The following is a 20163-nucleotide window of genomic DNA, read 5'->3' on the forward strand; positions in this document are numbered from 1 at the left end:
AGTCCTACTGCCAGTTTCTGGAAGACACCTTCTTCAAGCAGTGGTACAGGAAGAAGTCTGCATCCTTCAAGAAAAACATGATTTTCATGCAGGACAATGCTCCATCACACGCGTCCAAGTACTCCACAGTGTGGCTGGCAAGAAAGGGTATAAAAGAAGAAAATCTAATGACATGGCCTCCTTGTTCACCTGATCTGAACCCCATTGAGAACCTGTGGTCCATCATCAAATGTGAGATTTACAAGGAGGGAAAACAGTCCACCTCTCTGAACAGTGTCTGGGAGGCTCTGGTTGCTGCTGCACGCAATGTTGATGGTGAACAGATCAAAACACTGACAGAATCCATGGATGGCAGGCTTTTGAGTGTCCTTGCAAAGAAAGGTGGCTATATTGGTCACTGATTTGTTTTTGTTTTGTTTTTGAATGTCAGAAATGTATATTTGTGAATGTTGAGATGTTATATTGGTTTCACTGGTAAAAATAAATAATTGAAATGGGTATATATTTGTTTTTTGTTAAGTTGCCTAATAATTATGTACAGTAATAGTCACCTGCACACACAGATATCCCCCTAAAATAGCTAAAACTAAAAACAAACTAAAAACTACTTCCAAAAATATTCAGCTTTGATATTAATGAGTTTTTTGGGTTCATTGAGAACATGGTTGTTGTTCAATAATAAAATGAATCCTCAAAAATACAACTTGCCTAATAATTCTGCACTCCCTGTATTAGGGGCCGGCCCTTCCGTTCCGCAAAATGATAGAAAACAGAGTGTGGTTATTAACGGTACACACTCAGATTGGGTCACTGTCACTAGTGGGGTACCTCAGGGGTCAGTATTGGGCCCTATTCTCTTCAATATATTTATTAATGATCTTGTAGAAGGCTTGCATAATAAAATATCAATTTTCGCAGATGACACTAAACTGTGTAAAGTAATTAACACTGAAGAGGACAGTATACTACTACAGAGGGATCTGGATAGATTGCAGGCTTGGGCAGATAAGTGGCAGATGAGGTTTAACATTGACAAATGTAAAGTTATGCACATGGGAAGGAATAATGCAAGTCACCAGTACATATTAAATGGTAAAACACTCGGTAACACTGACATGGAAAAGGATCTAGGAATTTTAATAAACAGCAAACTAAGCTGTAGAAACCAGTGTCAGGCAGCTGCTGCCAAGGCCAATAAGATAATGGGTTGCATCAAAAGGGGCATAGATGCCCGTGATGAGAACATAGTCCTACCACTTTAAAAATCACTAGTCAGACCACACATGGAGTACTGTGTACAGTTCTTGCTCCTGTAAACAAGGCAGACAGCAGAGCTGGAGAGGGTCCAGAGGAGGGCAACTAAAGTAATAACTGGAATGGGGCAACTACAGTACCCTGAAAGATTATCAAAATTAGGGTTATTCACTTTAGAAAAAAGACAACTGAGGGGAGATCTAATTAATATGTATAAATATATCAGGGGTCAGTACAGAGATTTATCCCCGTGACTGTGACGAGGGGACATCCTCTGCGTCTGGAGGAAAGAAGGTTTGTACACAAACATAGAAGAGGATTCTTTACGGTAAGAGCAGTGAGACTATGGAGCTCTCTGCCTGAGGAGGTGGTGATGGTGAGTACAATAAAGGAATTCAAGAGGGGCCTGGATGTATTTCTGGAGCGTAATAATATTACAGGCTATAGCTACTAGAGAGGGGTCGCTGATCCAGGGAGTTATTCTGATTGCCTGATTGGAGTCGGGAAGGAATTTTTTATTCCTCTAAAGTGAGGAAAATTGGCTTCTACCTCACAGTTTTTTTTTGCCTTCCTCTGGATCAACTTGCAGGATGACAGGCCGAACTGGATGGACAAATGTCTTTTTTCGGCCTTATGTACTATGTTACTATGAATACGGCTGGTATCCGTGTTTTGCGGAACCGCAATTTGCAGACTGCAAAACACCAACGGTCATGCGCATGAGCCCTTTTAAATACTGTGATCTACCCATGGCAATTACAGGAACTTTGTCCCCCAAACCTTCTTAGCCACACAACACTTTCCACTGATGACAGAGAGACTTTATGGATATCAACATACTCAATACTTTTGTGGTCTTGTGCTAAAATAAAATAAAATAAATCTATTTTTTTCCTCATAAATTTGCACTTTAAAGGCATGTCATAATTAGAAAGTGAAAACAGACTTTTAAAATGTTTGCTAATTTATTAAAAAGGAAAAAACTAAAATTTTGCGTGGACATACCGTAAGTATTCCCTTTTCTATGACACCTAAAATTTAGCTCTGGGGTATTCCATTTCTCTTGACCATCTTTGAGATGTTTCTGAACCTTGATTGGAGTCCACGTATGGATTGGGCATGATTTAGAAATACACACCCCTGACTATATAAGGTCTCACACATCAGAGCAAGAACTAAGCCATGAAGAGGAAATAACTGCCCGTAGAGCTCAGGGGCAGGATTGTGTGGAGGCACAGATCTGGAGAAAGGTACAAAATGTTCTGCAGCTCTCCACCAATCTGGGTTTTATAGCAGAATGGCCTGAAAAAAGCCTCTACTCAGTAAAAGACAACATGAAAGCCTGCATTAAACTTTCTGGCCTCAATTTCAAGTGTCATATCTGGAGGAAACCAAGCACTGTTCATTACCTGCACAATACCATCCCTACAGTGAAGCATGGTGGTGGCAGCATAATGCAGTAGGGGTGGTTTTCAAAGGCTGAGACAGGCAGACTGGTCAGAATTAAGGGAAAGCTGAATGGAGCAAAGTACAGAGATAGCCTCAATGAAAACATAATCCAGAGTGCTTTGGACCTCAGACTGAGCCGAAGGTTCTTCTTCCAACAAGACCCTAAGCATACAGCCAAGGCAACAGAAGAGTGGCTTAGCGCAAAATCTGTGAATTCCCTTGAGTGGCTGTAACGGTCGTGTACACACACACACACAGGGGGGAGGGAAGTGACCACTGCGCTCCACCCTTACCCCTGGCCCTGCCTACTTGCCTCGCAAGTCCTAATGACAGGGGACAACTGGATGGCAATATACTATCAGTCTCTAGCTGAAGGTATGCTTTAACCTTTAATGATCTCCATATAGTGTTTTTATGGTGACTGTTAATGGGACCTTTTGCGTTTTTATGGAGGCATTTCAGAAGAAGACTGAACTTCTATGCAGTGTTCAGACCTAATGTCCAGGCTGTTGCTAACAGCCTTGGGCATCAGAGCACTAATCAGAGGCCAATAAAGTTGGTATGCAGCCATTTAACCCCTTAGATCTAGTGGTCAATAGTAATAACAAGTATGTAGTGACCAATAAAGTAAAATATAAGGGTTGGGTCATCTCGACATTGATGTCTTATCTCCAAGATGTCAGATCGGTGCAGGCCCCACCTCTGGTACCCACGTCTATCTCCAGAATGGGGTTGCTGAAGTAAAAGGAGATCAGCAGCGCATGTGTTGCAACTCTCTGATCACCAGCTCAGCTACTTCTGGCATTCTCATAGTAGTGAATGGAGCAGTGCTCTCTACATTAACCACTAGAGGAGTTCCGAAATGCCATTTTACAAAAATCTGTATTGAGCAGCTTTAAAGTGAACCAAACTGGAGCCATTCAATACACAGCAAAACAGCTATGTCACCAGTTTTAAGTTCTCCTCATATGGGCCAGCAAAAAATAGGGATATATTCTCTTTAAGGGCTCATGCACACCACAGTATTTTGCGTTCAGTATACTGGCCGTTTTTTTAGTTCAGTATGCGGTACATATACTGAACCATTTATTTCAATGGTTCAGCAAAAAAAAACTGAAGTGTCTCTGTGTGCATTCTGTTTCAGTATTTCCGTATCGTGAAAAGCTAGAACATGTACTATTCTTGTCCGCAAATCACGGTGCTGGGCTCCATTCAAGTCAATGGGTCCGGGAAAAAAACGGAACACATACGGAAATGCATCCGTATGTCTTCCGTATCCGTTCCGTTTTTGCTGAACCATCTATTGAAAATGTTATGACGAGCCCAATTTTTTCTATGTAATTACTGTATACTGTATATGGCATACGGAAAAACGGAACGGAAACAAAAAATGGAACAATGGATCCGTAAAAAACGGACCACAAAACACTGAAAAAGCCATACGGTCGTGGGCATGAGCCCTAACAAAGTTTGATTAAGCCCCCCACCTTTCCAAAATAAAAGTAAAAATTCAAAGAAAGAAAATCCATTATTACATTTTTTTTTAAATAGTTCTCTGAAAAAAAAATACATATTTGGTAGCACTGCAGTTGTAGTAACTCAAATTTTTTTTTTTTTTAAGTAAACAGTGGAAGATGATGGATTTGCCATTTTTTTCTGACCCCCATCTTCCCCCAAAAATTTGAAAAATGAATCCATAAATAATATGTAACCTACTCCCACTGGAAAATACTACTCGTACATAAACGCTAACATTCATGAAATGTGACCATGAAAAAATTGTTTTTTCAATTGTTTGTTCTATTTTCCACAACTTAGATATAGTGGTTTTACCTACAGACTTTTGAGGTTGTTAATATAAGAAGAAAATTCACACCTAAATGCACAATAAAAACCACACAAAATCCGCAATAAGTAATGTGGCTTTATGTGCGTTTTTTTAATGCAGTTTTGATGCAGATTTTCTTCATACAAATCCGCACCGTTTGCAAGTATTCTAAGGCTAGTGTTTTTGCTGGATCCGGCACGACTTTCTGGCAAAAATGCTTCTGTTACTGATAATACAACCGCCTGCATTCGTCATGAACAGATCCGGTTGTATTATCTTTAACATAGCAAGGACGGATCCGGATGAAAGTCAATGGGGGGGGGGCGGATCCGTTTTCTATTGTGTCAGAGAAAACGGATCCAAATCAGAGAATGACGGATCTCAATACCAGTAAATAGAAACGCTAGTGTGAAAGTAGCCTAAAACAGATAAAATAATATGCAAATTAGCTTTTCTACCAAGGGAAAAGAAAGCTAAATCTGTCATGCCACTAGATGTAAGACATGCTAATTTGCATATCATTTTCCAAGAAATTCTGAGAAGTGTTTCCTGGCCTACAATACTCCTGAATGAGCTGCCTGCAAATGATATGCTTGCTTAAGACCTGTTGCACACGACCGTATAGCTTTTTGAGAATTTTGCTAAAAATACGGATGATGTCCGTGTGCATTCCATTTTTTGCGGAACGGAACAGCTGGCCCCTATAGAACAGTCCTATCCTTGTCCGTTATGCGGACAATAATAGGACATGTTCTATCTTTGATCGGAACGGAAAAACGGAAATACGGAAACGGAATGCCTACAGAGTACATTCCGTTTTTTTTGCGGATCCATTTAAATTAATTGTTCCGTATATGGTCGGTAGACGGCACGCAAAAAACCAAACAGAAACTGAAAAAAAAAAACGTTTGTGTGCAAGTATATGAATTACTGAGTGAAACTAATGGTTATAGAAGTGTCACCGATATTTCAAGAAACAAAAATTTACCAGGGACCCACAGAAGAATCGTGGGGAAATATCCTTTTCTAAAATTTAACTTTTATAAGGTATACAGTAAAAAATACACCAGAGGATGTAACAAATTGACAGACGTACATACATATAAGGGGTTCATGAATAGATACCCCAATGCTGGTAAGGCAGAAGGTAATAAGTTGAACTGCTGCGCCTAGATAGATGCCAGCAGTCTTACCTGACCAACCGAGTAGCTCAGATCAGCAGACGTATTGCCTGGGTCAGACGGAGTCCTGTGTAGGCGTGCAGTCAGGGAGGATGTTCTATGCCCTATCTCGCCCTAGACTTGGGGGAAGGGGTCTGCTCCCATACTGCCTTTCTACACAGAGCACTCGCCCTAAGAAGGGCGACCCCGTCAGGATACCTGTCCCTAGTTATGGACCTGATCACTGGCACTAGAATTACTTCATTACTACAGACCTCCCGACGTGGCACGTTTCTGTCGTGTCGACTCCTCAGGGGAAAGCAAGTACATGTAGAAAAAGACTCACTAGATACCTATAGTGCCCGCAGGTAAAAAAGATGCAGACTCTGCGGTCAATTGGTACTAGAAAAAAGAAGGGGGGGGCTCAGATGGATTATATATCAGCATAGACAATGACATCCGTAGTGCAGGACTGTCATGTTGCGGAGGGAATGATACCCCTCTGCACTTCGGTGTGTGAGGATATGGTGGTCCTCACTCAAGGTAATGTCCCTATGGTTTAGGGGGTTCCTCAGCCAATACCTTGGGACATTACCTTGAGTGAGGACCACCATATCCTCACACACCGAAGTGCAGAGGGGTATCATTCCCTCCGCAACATGACAGTCCTGCACTACGGATGTCATTGTCTATGCTGATATATAATCCATCTGAGCCCCCCCCTTCTTTTTTCTAGTACCAATTGACCGCAGAGTCTGCATCTTTTTTACCTGCGGGCACTATAGGTATCTAGTGAGTCTTTTTCTACATGTACTTGCTTTCCCCTGAGGAGTCGACACGACAGAAACGTGCCACGTCGGGAGGTCTGTAGTAATGAAGTAATTCTAGTGCCAGTGATCAGGTCCATAACTAGGGACAGGTATCCTGACGGGGTCGCCCTTCTTAGGGCGAGTGCTCTGTGTAGACAGGCAGTATGGGAGCAGACCCCTTCCCCCAAGTCTAGGGCGAGATAGGGCATAGAACATCCTCCCTGACTGCACGCCTACACAGGACTCCGTCTGACCCAGGCAATACGTCTGCTGATCTGAGCTACTCGGTTGGTCAGGTAAGACTGTTGGCGTCTATCTAGGCGCAGCAGTTCAACTTATTACCTTCTGCCTTATCAGCATTGGGGTATCTATTCATGAACCCCTTATATGTATGTACGTCTGTCAATTTGTTACATCCTCTGGTGTATTGTTTACTGTATACCTTATAAAAGTTAAATTTTAGAAAAGGATATTTCCCCACGATTCTTCTGTGGGTCCCTGTGCAAGTATATGGAACGCAAAAAATGGAACGGAAATGGAAAAAAAAAAGTTTGTGTACAAGAGGCCTAAAGGTGTTATCGGAGACTAAATCAGACCTCCATATGTGGCCAACCCACAGTGGTGTTGATATTCACTCACCTGGTCCCTGTGCTGATATTAACATATGTTGATGGGGGACATGTCACTGCAGCAGCCATTCCCAGGCCACAGCGGTGACATGCTTCCTTTGCATCATATGTGAGCTATGCAGACCGCAATCTCATCCTCTTTGTTCCCAATAATAATGTTAATAGCTAATAATAGCTGTGTTCCTGTGCTTATTGGATTGCTTGTTCCTCTGATCCCAGCTTGTCTTCTGACCATTCTCAGTCTCTCGTTTGGTACTGCTTAGCCTGTCTGGTTCTGACCCATTTACGAATGACCCTGTTTTAATGTTGTTTTCTCTCTAGGTGGTTGTCTGTCTCTGCACGTAAGTAGACTAGTTGCGTTCTTGCTATCTAGGGCTTGTACTGCAAGTGGGTAGGGAAACCCGGCTGGGTTCTAGGAACTATACAGTACATGTGTTTGAACTACATGGACTGTTTTAGTAATGCATTCACCAGCACAGGTATAAAAATACTATTTTATCTTATGTCACAGTCTGCTGCAGTAATGCGTTGGCTATTGTCTTTGAACTACACAGTATCTTGTAGTAGTAGTAGTACAACACTTTTTTGCATTAAAAATAAAATGCATCTAAAAATGGCATTAGCGGTGCTGGCAATAAGGCTATGAACTGTAGAAACGTGAGGATTTTTTTTAAGCTGTCTCTTCATATAGAGAAGAAATTAGTTTTTTTTCTTGCAGATATTGTAATGTTCAGAACTAGCTGCCAGCAGTTGTATTAAAGAGTACCTTTTATTGGTCCAAACATTGCGAGATAATTATCAGGCTACATAGAGCGGCGCCCAGGGATCTCACTGCACTTACTGTTATCCCTGGGCGCCACTCCGTTCTCCCGTTGTGTTCTCCGGTATCTTCACTGACTTGGTTTGACTAGGTGGAGTCTGCCCTGTTTCACCCTGGGCGTTCCTTCTCCCAGGCTGTAGCGCTGTCCAATCGCAGCGCAGAGCTCACAGTCTGTTTGGACCGATGAAAGGTCCTCTTTAAGCTCTCTATATATGCTTTCTCTAATCAAAGTCCCTAAAATATACCCAATTATATCTCCTTATTGTCTCCCTGTGCTATCCTTACAGTGTCCCTATCACACTACTTTAGTGGCTTGTGTCTGCAAATAGTTTTTGGCAGAACATGCCATAACACATCCTATCACATCCATAGCAGAGAGCAGGATGGCATAAGGACCTGCCTGCATACTGCTCCCTGATTGGCTGATCAGCCTGTGAGCCAATAAGTGTAAGTCCTCCACTCCCGGTGCCATGTGATTCTCCATCTAAACATCTTTCATAATTTTCCCCAAAAATATTTTACAGTAAAATGACGATGGGTGCCGTTTTTACACACTTAATCCAAAATAAATTGCCAAAAGTTTAGTTTAGTTTGGAAATATATATATATATATATATATATAAAGCGAAGAAGTAGGACTGCACTCCAAAATGCTTGAGGAAGGCTCTTGTGAGCCGAAACGTCGCAAGACTTGCCATATTATGGGTGAATAAATCACTGCTGTTTTACTACATTTTGGAGTGCAGTCCTACTTCTTCGCTTTATACAATTTTGGGGTTTGCCACTGCCCTGTGTTGGACCTTGCACCCGTACTCTGGTGGTGCTCCCACTGGACTTTTTTCATCTATATATATATATATATATATATATATATTTATATATATATATATTTTTTTTTAAATTTTTTTTTGAGAAACAAATTGAATTAGTTTAGAATTGATTTGCCCATCTCTAATGGGTATCTTTAATGTATAGCTATGAACTGGCGTAATGATTCATTCTATGGATATGTCTGTAGAGCTGAACTATTAAAGGAATTTTCATATCTGATAGGATTTGTACCTATAAGATAAAGTGACAACTTATAATAAGGCTGTTAACAGCCTGCATTTGTGGGAGGGGCGTCTGGCTATTTATCCCCCCTACCTGCCGCTCAGCCAGGCGCCCGAGCCTCACGCATACCTGCAGTATACTTCTACTTCCGACCCGAGTCCTTGCTTCCGGTATCCCGTGCGCACGCACCGCCGACGTCCGGACTGCCGCTCGCCAGGCTATCAGGTATCAGGGGCACAGCTGGCTCCGCTCTAGCTGTGCCTCACGCCTGGCCTCTGGCCCCTGGTGGTTCGAGTTAGGGGCTGCTCTTCCCCAGCATGATCCGCACGCATGTCAGGGGAAGCGGCATCTGGTTTGAACTGTTCTGCCGGTCACACGCCGACACGATTGGGGAATCATAATTGAGTCTTATTTAGGTTGGCAGTCGCGCTTCACTTGCACCATTCAGGAACTTACCGGTTATCTCATTATTCACTCCAAGGTTTTGCTGCACAGGGGGTATTGGCAAGTTCTGGTCCTGTGATGCAGGTAGTGCTCCTGTTTTTAGGGGGGCGCTGTTCCTTGCGTTAAGACACCGGTCAAAAAAATAAAAATAAAAGAGGATGAAAGCCTGCCTAGCCCTGCCATTTGCATCACAATACCAGAATGTGCGGTTTATGTGTAGTTGGAGATTTCACCTTATGGCTTCACCAGCGGTTTCTGTGTTCTGTCGGATCATCCGGGGTCCCGTGCCTCCTGGATCGGCCAAGTTGTAATGTTCCTGGGAAAGAAATGAGCTATGTTTTTCCGAAAAAAAAAAAAAAAAAAACAACACTCCGCCTTCATCTCTGCATCAGCATCACATTGCCAGAGTTGGCGCCGTGAAGTTGGTGTTACTTTACTGTTCAATTTAGTAATTTTATTTCACGTTGCTTCCGTCTCCATCACTTGTCTCTGGTGCGCCCGGGTTGTCAGTGTCCCTGGATCGCCCAGGTTGTCAGTGTCCCTGGATCGCCCAGGTTGTCAGTGTCCCTGGATCGCCCAGGTTGTCAGTGTCCCTGGATCGCCCAGGTTGTCAGTGTCCCTGGATCGCCCAGGTTGTCAGTGTCCCTGGATCGCCCAGGTTGTCAGTGTCCCTGGATCGCCCAGGTTGTCAGTGTCCCTGGATCGCCCAGGTTGTCAGTGTCCCTGGATCGCCCAGGTTGTCAGGGTCCCTGGATCGCCCAGGTTGTCAGGGTCCCTGGATCGCCCAGGTGGTCAGGGTCCCTGGATCGCCCAGGTGGTCAGGGTCCTGGATCGCCCAGGTGGTCAGCGTTCCTGGATCGCCCAGGTTGTCACGTTCCTGGATCGCCCAGGTGTCAGTGTCCTGGATCGCCCAGGTTGTCAGTGTCCCTGGATCGCCCAGGTTGTCAGTGTCCCTGGATCGCCCAGGTTGTCAGTGTCCCTGGATCGCCCAGGTTGTTAGTGTCCCTGGATCGCCCAGGTTGTCAGTGTCCCTGGATCGCCCAGGTTGTCAGTGTCCCTGGATCGCCCAGGTTGTCAGTGTCCCTGGATCGCCCAGGTTGTCAGTGTCCCTGGATCGCCCAGGTTGTCAGTGTCCCTGGATCGCCCAGGTTGTCAGTGTCCCTGGATCGCCCAGGTTGTCAGTGTCTCTGGATCGCCCAGGTTGTCAGGGTCCCTGGATCGCCCAGGTTGTCAGGGTCCCTGGATCGCCCAGGTTGTCAGGGTCCCTGGATCGCCCAGGTTGTCAGGGTCCCTGGATCGCCCAGGTGGTCAGGGTCCCTGGATCGCCCAGGTGGTCAGCGTTCCTGGATCGCCCAGGTTCTGTCTTCGTTTAAATGTCAGTGTCTCTGGATCGCCCAGGTTGTCAGTGTCCCTGGATCGCCCAGGTTGTCAGTATCCCTGGATCGCCCAGGTTGTCAGTGTCCCTGGATCGCCCAGGTTGTCAGTGTCCCTGGATCGCCCAGGTTGTCAGTGTCCCTGGATCGCCCAGGTTGTCAGTGTCCCTGGATCGCCCAGGTTGTCAGTGTCCCTGGATCGCCCAGGTTGTCAGTGTCCCTGGATCGCCCAGGTTGTCAGTGTCCCTGGATCGCCCAGGTTGTCAGTGTCCCTGGATCGCCCAGGTTGTCAGTGTCCCTGGATCGCCCAGGTTGTCAGTGTCCCTGGATCGCCCAGGTTGTCAGTGTCTCTGGATCGCCCAGGTTGTCAGGGTCCCTGGATCGCCCAGGTTGTCAGGGTCCCTGGATCGCCCAGGTTGTCAGGGTCCCTGGATCGCCCAGGTTGTCAGGGTCCCTGGATCGCCCAGGTGGTCAGGGTCCCTGGATCGCCCAGGTGGTCAGCGTTCCTGGATCGCCCAGGTTCTGTCTTCGTTTAAATGTCAGTGTCTCTGGATCGCCCAGGTTGTCAGTGTCCCTGGATCGCCCAGGTTGTCAGTGTCCCTGGATCGCCCAGGTTGTCAGTGTCCCTGGATCGCCCAGGTTGTCAGTGTCCCTGGATCGCCCAGGTTGTCAGTGTCCCTGGATCGCCCAGGTTGTCAGTGTCCCTGGATCGCCCAGGTTGTCAGTGTCCCTGGATCGCCCAGGTTGTCAGTGTCCCTGGATCGCCCAGGTTGTCAGTGTCCCTGGATCGCCCAGGTTGTCAGTGTCTCTGGATCGCCCAGGTTGTCAGGGTCTCCTGGATCGCCCAGGTTGTCAGGGTCCCTGGATCGCCCAGGTTGTCAGGGTCCCTGGATCGCCCAGGTTGTCAGGGTCCCTGGATCGCCCAGGTTGTCAGGGTCCCTGGATCGCCCAGGTGGTCAGGGTCCCTGGATCGCCCAGGTGGTCAGCGTTCCTGGATCGCCCAGGTTCTGTCTTCGTTTAAATGTCAGTGTCTCTGGATCGCCCAGGTTGTCAGTGTCCCTGGATCGCCCAGGTTGTCAGTATCCCTGGATCGCCCAGGTTGTCAGTGTCCCTGGATCGCCCAGGTTGTCAGTGTCCCTGGATCGCCCAGGTTGTCAGTGTCCCTGGATCGCCCAGGTTGTCAGTGTCCCTGGATCGCCCAGGTTGTCAGTGTCCCTGGATCGCCCAGGTTGTCAGTGTCCCTGGATCGCCCAGGTTGTCAGTGTCCCTGGATCGCCCAGGTTGTCAGTGTCTCTGGATCGCCCAGGTTGTCAGGGTCCCTGGATCGCCCAGGTTGTCAGGGTCCCTGGATCGCCCAGGTTGTCAGGGTCCCTGGATCGCCCAGGTTGTCAGGGTCCCTGGATCGCACAGGTGGTCAGGGTCCCTGGATCGCCCAGGTGGTCAGCGTTCCTGGATCGCCCAGGTTCTGTCTTCGTTTAAATGTCAGTGTCTCTGGATCGCCCAGGTTGTCAGTGTCCCTGGATCGCCCAGGTTGTCAGTATCCCTGGATCGCCCAGGTTGTCAGTGTCCCTGGATCGCCCAGGTTGTCAGTGTCCCTGGATCGCCCAGGTTGTCAGTGTCCCTGGATCGCCCAGGTTGTCAGTGTCCCTGGATCGCCCAGGTTGTCAGTGTCCCTGGATCGCCCAGGTTGTCAGTGTCTCTGGATCGCCCAGGTTGTCAGGGTCCCTGGATCGCCCAGGTTGTCAGGGTCCCTGGATCGCCCAGGTGGTCAGGGTCCCTGGATCGCCCAGGTGGTCAGCGTTCCTGGATCGCCCAGGTTCTGTCTTCGTTTAAATGTCAGTGTCTCTGGATCGCCCAGGTTGTCAGTGTCCCTGGATCGCCCAGGTTGTCAGTATCCCTGGATCGCCCAGGTTGTCAGTGTCCCTGGATCGCCCAGGTTGTCAGTGTCCCTGGATCGCCCAGGTTGTCAGTGTCCCTGGATCGCCCAGGTTGTCAGTGTCCCTGGATCGCCCAGGTTGTCAGTGTCCCTGGATCGCCCAGGTTGTCAGTGTCCCTGGATCGCCCAGGTTGTCAGTGTCCCTGGATCGCCCAGGTTGTCAGTGTCTCTGGATCGCCCAGGTTGTCAGGGTCCCTGGATCGCCCAGGTTGTCAGGGTCCCTGGATCGCCCAGGTTGTCAGGGTCCCTGGATCGCCCAGGTTGTCAGGGTCCCTGGATCGCCCAGGTGGTCAGGGTCCCTGGATCGCCCAGGTGGTCAGCGTTCCTGGATCGCCCAGGTTCTGTCTTCGTTTAAATGTCAGTGTCTCTGGATCGCCCAGGTTGTCAGTGTCCCTGGATCGCCCAGGTTGTCAGTATCCCTGGATCGCCCAGGTTGTCAGTGTCCCTGGATCGCCCAGGTTGTCAGTGTCCCTGGATCGCCCAGGTTGTCAGTGTCCCTGGATCGCCCAGGTTGTCAGTGTCCCTGGATCGCCCAGGTTGTCAGTGTCCCTGGATCGCCCAGGTTGTCAGTGTCCCTGGATCGCCCAGGTTGTCAGTGTCCCTGGATCGCCCAGGTTGTCAGTGTCCCTGGATCGCCCAGGTTGTCAGTGTCTCTGGATCGCCCAGGTTGTCAGTGTCCCTGGATCACCCAGGTTGTCAGTGTCTCTGGATCGCCCAGGTTGTCAGGGTCCCTGGATCGCCCAGGTTGTCAGGGTCCCTGGATCGCCCAGGTTGTCAGTGTCCCTGGATCGCCCAGGTGGTCAGGGTCCCTGGATCGCCCAGGTGGTCAGGGTCCCTGGATCGCCCAGGTGGTCAGCGTTCCTGGATCGCCCAGGTTCTGTCTTCGTTTAAAATGTCAGTGTCTCTGGATCGCCCAGGTTGTCAGTGTCCCTGGATCGCCCAGGTTGTCAGTATCCCTGGATCGCCCAGGTTGTCAGTGTCCCTGGATCGCCCAGGTTGTCAGTGTCCCTGGATCGCCCAGGTTGTCAGTGTCCCTGGATCGCCCAGGTTGTCAGTGTCCCTGGATCGCCCAGGTTGTCAGTGTCCCTGAATCGCCCAGGTTGTCAGTGTCCCTGGATCGCCCAGGTTGTCAGTGTCCCTGGATCGCCCAGGTTGTCAGTGTCCCTGGATCGCCCAGGTTGTCAGTGTCCCTGGATCGCCCAGGTTGTCAGTGTCTCTGGATCGCCCAGGTTGTCAGGGTCCCTGGATCGCCCAGGTTGTCAGGGTCCCTGGATCGCCCAGGTTGTCAGGGTCCCTGGATCGCCCAGGTTGTCAGGGTCCCTGGATCGCCCAGGTGGTCAGGGTCCCTGGATCGCCCAGGTGGTCAGCGTTCCTGGATCGCCCAGGTTCTGTCTTCGTTTAAATGTCAGTGTCTCTGGATCGCCCAGGTTGTCAGTGTCCCTGGATCGCCCAGGTTGTCAGTATCCCTGGATCGCCCAGGTTGTCAGTATCCCTGGATCGCCCAGGTTGTCAGTGTCCCTGGATCGCCCAGGTTGTCAGTGTCCCTGGATCGCCCAGGTTGTCAGTGTCCCTGGATCGCCCAGGTTGTCAGTGTCCCTGGATCGCCCAGGTTGTCAGTGTCCCTGGATCGCCCAGGTTGTCAGTGTCCCTGGATCGCCCAGGTTGTCAGGGTCCCTGGATCACCAGGTTGTCAGGGTCCCTGGATCGCCCAGGTTGTCAGGGTCCCTGGATCGCCCAGGGTTGTCAGGGTCCCTGGATCGCCCAAGGGTGGTCAGGGTCCCTGGATCGCCCAGGTGGTCAGCGTTTCCTGGATCGCCCAGGTTCTGTCTTCGTTTAAATGTCAGTGTCTCGGATCGCCCAGGTTGTCAGTGTCCCTGGATCGCCCAGGTTGTCAGTATTCCCTGGATCGCCCAGGTTGTCAGTGTCCCTGGATCGCCCAGGTTGTCAGTGTCTCTGGATCGCCCAGGTTGTCAGTGTCCCTGGATCGCCCAGGTTGTCAGTGTCCCTGGATCGCCCAGGTTGTCAGCGTCCCTGGATCGCCCAGGTGGTCAGCGTTCCTGGATCGCCCAGGTTCTGTCTACGTTTTAATGTCAGTGTCTCTGGATCACCCAGGTTGTCAGGGTCCCTGGATCGCCCGGGTTGTCAGGGTCCCTGGATCACCCAGGTTGTCAGGGTCCCTGGATCGCCCAGGTTGTCAGGGTCCCTGGATCGCCCAGGTTGTCAGGGTCCCTGGATCGCCCAGGTTGTCAGTGTCCCTGGATCGCCCAGGTTGTCAGTGTCCCTGGATCGCCCAGGTTGTCAGTTCCCCTGGATCGCCCAGGTTGTCAGTGTCCCTGGATCGCCCAGGTTGTCAGTGTCCCTGGATCGCCCAGGTTGTCAGTGTCCCTGGATCGCCCAGGTTGTCAGCGTCCCTGGATCGCCCAGGTGGTCAGCGTTCCTGGATCGCCCAGGTTCTGTCTACGTTTTAATGTCAGTGTCTCTGGATCACCCAGGTTGTCAGGGTCCCTGGATCGCCCGGGTTGTCAGGGTCCCTGGATCACCCAGGTTGTCAGGGTCCCTGGATCGCCCAGGTTGTCAGGGTCCCTGGATCGCCCAGGTTGTCAGGGTCCCTGGATCGCCCAGGTTGTCAGTGTCCCTGGATCGCCCAGGTTGTCAGTGTCCCTGGATCGCCCAGGTTGTCAGTGTCCCTGGTTCGCCCAGGTTGTCAGTGTCCCTGGATCGCCCAGGTTGTCAGTGTCCCTGGATCGCCCAGGTTGTCAGTGTCCCTGGATCGCCCAGGTTGTCAGCGTCCCTGGATCGCCCAGGTGGTCAGCGTTCCTGGATCGCCCAGGTTCTGTCTACGTTTTAATGTCAGTGTCTCTGGATCGCCCAGGTGGTCAGTGTCCCTGGATCACCCAGGTGGTCAGCGTCCCTGGATCGCCCAGGTGGTCAGCGTCCCTGGATCGCCCAGGTGGTCAGCGTCCCTGGATCGCCCAGGTGGTCAGCGTCCCTGGATCGCCCAGGTGGTCAGCGTCCCTGGATCGCCCAGGTGGTCAGCGTCCCTGGATCGCCCAGGTTCTGTCTTCGTTTAAATGTCAGCGTCCCTGGATCGCCCAGGTGGTCAGCGTTCCCGCTTCGCCCAGGTTGTCAGTGTCCCTGGATCACCCAGGTTGTCAGTGTCCCTGGATCGCCCAGGTTGTCAGCGTCCCTGGATCGCCCAGGTGGTCAGCGTTCCTGGATCGCCCAGGTTCTGTCTACGTTTTAATGTCAGTGTCTCTGGATCACCCAGGTTGTCAGGGTCCCTGGATCGCCCGGGTTGTCAGGGTCCCTGGATCACCCAGGTTGTCAGGGTCCCTGGATCGCCCAGGTTGTCAGGGTCCCTGGATCGCCCAGGTTGTCAGGGTCCCTGGATCGCCCAGGTTGTCAGGGTCCCTGGATCGCCCAGGTTGTCAGGGTCCCTGGATCGCCCAGGTTGTCAGGGTCCCTGGATCGCCCAGGTTGTCAGGGTCCCTGCATCGCCCAGGTTGTCAGTGTCCCTGGATCGCCCAGGTTGTCAGTGTCCCTGGATCGCCCAGGTTGTCAGTGTCCCTGGTTCGCCCAGGTTGTCAGTGTCCCTGGATCGCCCAGGTTGTCAGTGTCCCTGGATTGCCCAGGTTGTCAGTGTCCCTGGATCGCCCAGGTTGTCAGCGTCCCTGGATCGCCCAGGTGGTCAGCGTTCCTGGATCGCCCAGGTTCTGTCTACGTTTTAATGTCAGTGTCTCTGGATCGCCCAGGTGGTCAGTGTCCCTGGATCACCCAGGTGGTCAGCGTCCCTGGATCGCCCAGGTGATCAGCGTCCCTGGATCACCCAGGTGGTCAGCGTCCCTGGATCGCCCAGGTGGTCAGCGTCCCTGGATCGCCCAGGTGGTCAGCGTCCCTGGATCGCCCAGGTGGTCAGCGTCCCTGGATCGCCCAGGTTCTGTCTTCGTTTAAATGTCAGCGTCCCTGGATCGCCCAGGTGGTCAGCGTTCCCGATTCGCCCAGGTGGTCAGCGTTCCCGATTCGCCCAGGTGGTCAGCGTTCCCGCTTCGCCCAGGTGGTCAGCGTTCCCGGATCGCTCGGGTTGTCAGCGTTCCCGGATCGCTCGGGTTGTCAGCGTTCCCGGATCGCTCGGGTTGTCAGCGTTCCCGGATCGCTCGGGTTGTCAGCGTTCCCGGATCGCTCGGGTTGTCAGCGTTCCCGGATCACTCGGGTTGTCAGCGTTCCCGGATCGCTCACGTTGTCAGCGTTCCCGGATCGCCCAGGTGGTCAGCATTCCTGGATCACCCAGGTTCTGTCTTCATTTTCTAAAAGCCACCCTTCGGGGTATTCAAAAGGAGGGGAAGGGGTCCGTGAGCCATAGGCAACCTGTGTCCGGTAAATTGTTCAGGGATCTTTTTTTCGTCATTGGATGGTAATCCTTTTTGGGCCCTTCACTAACCTGATTTTGAAAGCGGCCATGTATCTCACCTTTTATGGATTCCTCCGGCCCGGTGAGGTTCTGGCGGGTTCAAATCGCCATAACCATCCTCTGAAGCAGCATCTGTTACGGGGCCAGGGCCATTACACTCCCCTGCTACCTTCCACCAAAAACCATTCAGACGGGGCCCCCTTCCGAGGTAAATTCTATCCCACGTTGAACGATTGGTGCCCGGTTCAGGTGCTGCATCAACTGCTAGGCCTCATCCAAGGTTCATCACCAGATAGCCCGCTCCTGCCACACGCAGGCAAGCTTCTCAGCACCCTCAATTTATATCTTTCATCCGTGCCCTCGCCCAGGGTCTAGGCTATGACCCCAGGGTAAATTCGGGCCACTCATGTCGCTAGGGGCAGACTCCGCTGTTACTCGGCATCAGGTGCCAGCTCATGTCATCCGGTCCATGGGGCGGTGGCGGCCCTCCTGCTTCACTAAGTATATTCCCAATCCTCGAGTAGAGATTTCTCGCGCCTTTCGATCACTGGCTTTGTAGTTTGCAAAAAGTGTTGTACCTAACTGATGTTTTTTGCCCCCTTTTTTTCACTGGTGTACCCGCGCCGTGGCTCCCGGCACAATTCAGCCACTATGTTCAGGGCAGGTGTCTCTGCGTGCGCCGACGTTGTCCTAGCCCTGACCATAAATAATAAGGCTGTTAACAGCCTGCATTTGTGGGAGGGGCGTCTGGCTATTTATCCCCCCTACCTGCCGCTCAGCCAGGCGCCCGAGCCTCACGCCCCTCCCTCCCGCCCTTTTTCTCTAAACTCCCTTCAGGTATGCCCCCTTTTTTTCACTGGTGTACCCGCGCCGTGGCTCCCGGCACAATTCAGCCACTATGTTCAGGGCAGGTGTCTCTGCGTGCGCCGACGTTGTCCTAGCCCTGACCATAAATGGACTATTACTTGTTTCTCCATAGCGCCCAATGGCAGTGCCAACCTATAGGAAGAATTTAGGGGTCAATAACTTTTATGCCCTCTTGCCAACTCCATTTCTCAGTGTGGGAACTTACTGCCATATAACTTTTCTGACAAAAGACATCACCGAACTGAATTCAGTAATTCAAACGTTAGGATGAAAACAGGAGAACGATTATCTGCAACTCATACATCAGAAATACATCAGATACAAAATGTGCTGAATAGTAACAAAACCAGCAAAAACACACCATACTAAATCTGCTTAGTAATACATTTTTAAAACAAAACATCGGAAATATGAATGACGGAGGGCAACCCTGGACTGACAGACAATTAAGAAATATCATTTCTACGAATAAACATGTAGTTCTAGAAGCTACTTTGGGGAAGCTGTTAGGTGGCTGAATTCATGGACCACCACCGACTAAATGACTACTGAGCAACACCACCAGAGCATTCGCAATGAATAGTTATAAGCTTGTGTCCAAAAGGATGCACAGCATCTAAGGGCTTAAAGGGGATCTCTACCAGGCTTTTGGACTACTTACTGCAGCAATACATGAGTATTTCTGCAGATATGGAGTCCAGACTGCTGTTATTTTTATTTTCCTACTGCCCCACATTTGTCTGCTGTCAGTGATCAGAGCTCTGCTGAAACACATTGTCAGGACTGCTGCGCTTGTGCACATGGACTGTGGCTTTGAGTGCTGACAGCGGGGAAACAGGGGGCAGAAGGAAAATACCAAATGGTGATCTGGATCTTCTCATACAGATAACAGTCCAGAATCATGGTGACAGACCACCTTTAGGGCTTTTTCTTTCCTTGTCCGTTCCGTTTTTTTTGCGGACCGTATGCGGAACCATTCATTTCAATGGGTCCACACAAAAAACGGAAGGCACTCTGTGTGCATTCCATTTCCCTATGTTCGCATTTCCGCTCCGCAAAAAATAGAACATGTCCTATTATTGTCCCCATTACGGACAAGGACAGTACTGTTATATTAGAGGCCAGCTGGTCTGTTCCGCAAAATACTGAATTCACACAGACATCATCCGTATTTTTTGCGGATCCGTTTTTTGCGGACCGCAGGGCACCCCGAAGAGAAGGCAGGTACCGTTCCTCCGTGTCCCTGCCTTTTAGATGAACGAGCGCTGTGTATACAGATCAGGAACAGCTATGCTGCTTCCTGTTCTGACCCGGCAGTCACCGGGAGACTGCAGGAGCTGTCGGGTCCTCCTAAGACCGCGATCAGCCCTGCAGTGAGGCTGTACTTTGTTGTATACTGCTGTACTGTCTCTCTGGGGGTTGTATTCCCTCTGTAACTGGGGCTACTATATCAGCCCCAGTTACAAGAAAAATCAACAGTAATACAAAAATCTAATGTTAAATGTCCCCCAGAGGTCTTGTATGATCAAAAACATAACAATAAAAAAAGTTTTACAAAAATAAAAAATAAGTTTAATGTGTAAAAAAAGCACCCTTTCCCCAATTAAGTCATTTAAAAATAGTTAAAAATAGAAAGAAAAAAAATTGACATTTAGTATCACCACATCCGGCTCTATAAAAATATCACATGATCTATCCCATCAGGTGAATGGTGTAAAAGAAAAACTTATGCCAAAACAGCTAATTTTTTAGTCACCTCACCTACTAAAAACATTATATCAAGTATGTACCCCAAAATGATACCAATAAAAATGTCACAAATAAATGAGCACTTATACAAGACCATAGCCAGAAAAATTTAAAAATATGGCTTTATGAAAATGGCAACACAAAGACATGATTTTTTAAGCAAAACAATGCTCTTATTGTGCAAAAATAAAATGAAAAAATTTATATCTTTGATATCGCCGTGTCCGTAATGACTGGCTCTATAAAAATATCACATGATCTACCCCATCAGGTGAATGCTAAGGTAAAATTTAATAAATAAATAAATTTATGCCAAAACAGCTTTTTTGTCACCTCACCTCCCAAAAAACATAGCGATTAATTTGTTATACTGAAATACACTCA

At 49.5% G+C, this 20163-nt stretch overlaps 1 protein-coding gene across 5 annotated transcripts in view; it reads right to left on the reverse strand.

Annotated features, from left to right (window-relative positions):
- The window catches only part of LOC122921123 (general transcription factor II-I repeat domain-containing protein 2B-like), a 250262-nt gene that overhangs the window by 145209 nt on the left and 84890 nt on the right, over nt 1–20163 (reverse strand). Inside the window, exon 1 of one of the 5 annotated variants that reach the window (XM_044271098.1) lies at nt 9459–9573. The exons of 3 other annotated variants lie outside the window; for them this stretch is intronic. The gene's annotated coding sequence lies outside the window, so the exon portion shown is untranslated. Of the gene's footprint in view, nt 1–9458; nt 9574–20163 lie in introns of those variants that run through there. One more of the 5 variants, XM_044271096.1, reaches the window with a different exon arrangement.

This window comes from Bufo gargarizans, chromosome 10, assembly GCF_014858855.1.
Source record: "Bufo gargarizans isolate SCDJY-AF-19 chromosome 10, ASM1485885v1, whole genome shotgun sequence".
Lineage (NCBI taxonomy): Eukaryota > Metazoa > Chordata > Amphibia > Anura > Bufonidae > Bufo > Bufo gargarizans.